Source organism: Nestor notabilis, unplaced genomic scaffold (genome assembly GCF_000696875.1).
Source record: "Nestor notabilis isolate BGI_N333 unplaced genomic scaffold, ASM69687v1 scaffold7453, whole genome shotgun sequence".
Classification (NCBI taxonomy): domain Eukaryota; kingdom Metazoa; phylum Chordata; class Aves; order Psittaciformes; family Psittacidae; genus Nestor; species Nestor notabilis.
In genome coordinates this window covers 34252-36308 of record NW_009921572.1, presented here as the reverse complement: position 1 = coordinate 36308, position 2057 = coordinate 34252, and the positions used below count along the sequence as shown (strand labels likewise).

At 54.1% G+C, this 2057-nt stretch overlaps 1 protein-coding gene across 1 annotated transcript in view; it reads right to left on the bottom strand.

The window, feature by feature from the left end:
- The window catches only part of LOC104403161 (regulator of G-protein signaling 3-like), a 52816-nt gene that overhangs the window by 29630 nt on the left and 21129 nt on the right, over nucleotides 1–2057 (bottom strand). The window lies entirely within an intron of this gene.

Sequence of the window (2057 nt, the reverse complement as noted above, 5' to 3'; positions counted from 1 at the left end):
CCTGTTGGCGAGATATGAGTGTCCCCAGCATCAAGACAAGCCAGCTCCTGGTACACATCAGCCACGCAGGACATGAAGCTACCACAGGACAGGGTCACCCCAACTCTGAAGCAGGACATCCCATCTTCCAGAGCTGGCTCTCTCCTCACCACCATGCCCTGCACCAGCTTTGCCCTTGGTAGCTGGGCTGCAGCTATCATTACCCTTTTAATGACGTGGTCTGTGCCATGAGGTCAGAGCCAAAGCCTGGGCACACTGCAGATCCCATTCAGAGCAGTGTCAGCACACGCTCTGCTTCATTTCAACAGCCTGGGCAGCACTAATGATGGGAAGAGGCTCTGTGCAGGGGCAGAAACACCCTGTTTCCCAGAGGAAAGCAATTCTTCTGCTGCAGGCAGCAGCCCAAGTGTCAGCGTAAGAGCTGTGACCCACTGAGGGACTCACTGATGCCTCTTGAGTCACTTCATGGACAATGTGAAACCCATGAAGAAGTGCAATGGCCTGGAGCAATTTGTTGGGTGTCTCTTCCATCTGGGATCGTAGACCTGCCTCTGCCAGCTTCACTTTGAACGCACATTGCAGGATATGGGCTGGAACACAACCATGGGGACACCAGGACACTGCCACAGTGGCTGCTGGAGCCAGGGCCACCCAGAGAGCTGCTGTGGACCTCTCAGATGAGGAGCTGCTGTGTGTTTTATTGAGCTTCACTCCACTCCACCATGGGCAGTGTGCGGGTCAGGGAAGCAGCCTGGCCCCAGAGCTGCCAGCCCAGGGCCCAGCATTCCAATCTTCACTTCCTGAAGGGGAGCAATGCTGGACCCTGACAGCAGATGCTGGGGCTGGGAGCAGTGTTTCACCTCTGCATCACAGGAAAACCATTCATCGCTCTCCACAACAATATCCAAGCTCTCCCAGCACCCTCTTCCATAAATCCCAGCAGGACCATCAGGGAGCATCTTCCTTTCAAAGCCAAAGCCTCTGATGGGAGCCCCTCAGCCAGTGCTTCTCCCCTTGAGGAAGGGTTTGCAGGCAGGACCCAAGCCTGCTTCTGGGACACCGCAAGTCCACCATCCCCTTCTGCAGCTTCTGCTTCCCAAGTGGTCACCAGAACAAAAACCACCCCATCTTCTCCACCAGGGCCCCTGCTCCTCCCTCCAACACAACCAAAGCTCATCAGGCTGCCTTGCAAAGCAAACAGTGGAAGAACAACATGTCCCAGACCCTTTCCTTCAGGAGCTTTAATGCGAGGGACAAGTCACCCTCTAGAGACAAGCACCATCAGAAAGAAAGGTGATGCTGGAGTGTAGCAGCCCAGGGAATGACCCTGCTTCCCTTGAGCCTCTACTCCTTCTGCAGTAACCAGTGATTCCAACAAAGCCCCAAACCATCAGAATTCAGTTCCTTTTCAAATTCCTCTCCATTAAGCTTTTAATCTTGTCATTAGCAACCTCCAAAGCCAGCAGCTCCTGTCCCCTGTCCCTCCAACACTCGCCACTACACGTAGCCAAGCAGCCCGGTGCCTATGGGACACAGAAAGCAGGGAGCCAGCCTCAGCTAAGGAACTGCTTGAATCCCATTTTCTACCAGGAATTGCCTTTAGAGAGACAATAAATGGGAGGTGAGAGACTGGCCCCAGTCCAGCAGCTGGGCTCGAGCCAGCACCGATCCCCAGCGAGGGCAGAGCTGGGAAGGGCAGATCCAAGCACAGATTTCAGCACAAACCAAGATTTCTTCCATGGAACTTTTCCCAGTCTGCAGAGGGTGAGGCTGGTGCATTGGAGGCTGCTGTGCCTGGAGCCATGAGACCTGCTCTGCTCATCTCCTGCACCCCAGATCACAGAGGCCACCAAAGACAAGGGGAGAAACACATCCTCATGCTGAGGAGGTGGCAGCCTGGGCTCATGTGGGGCTTCATTCCCTAGGGAGAGCTACATCCACACCTTTCTGACAGCTGAACAGTGCTCAGGCTCAGCCAGATTCAGTGAAATACTAAAGGAAATAAATAAGCAGAAGAAAAAAGCAAACTCACTTGAGGATATTTCAGCTCCTTCCTG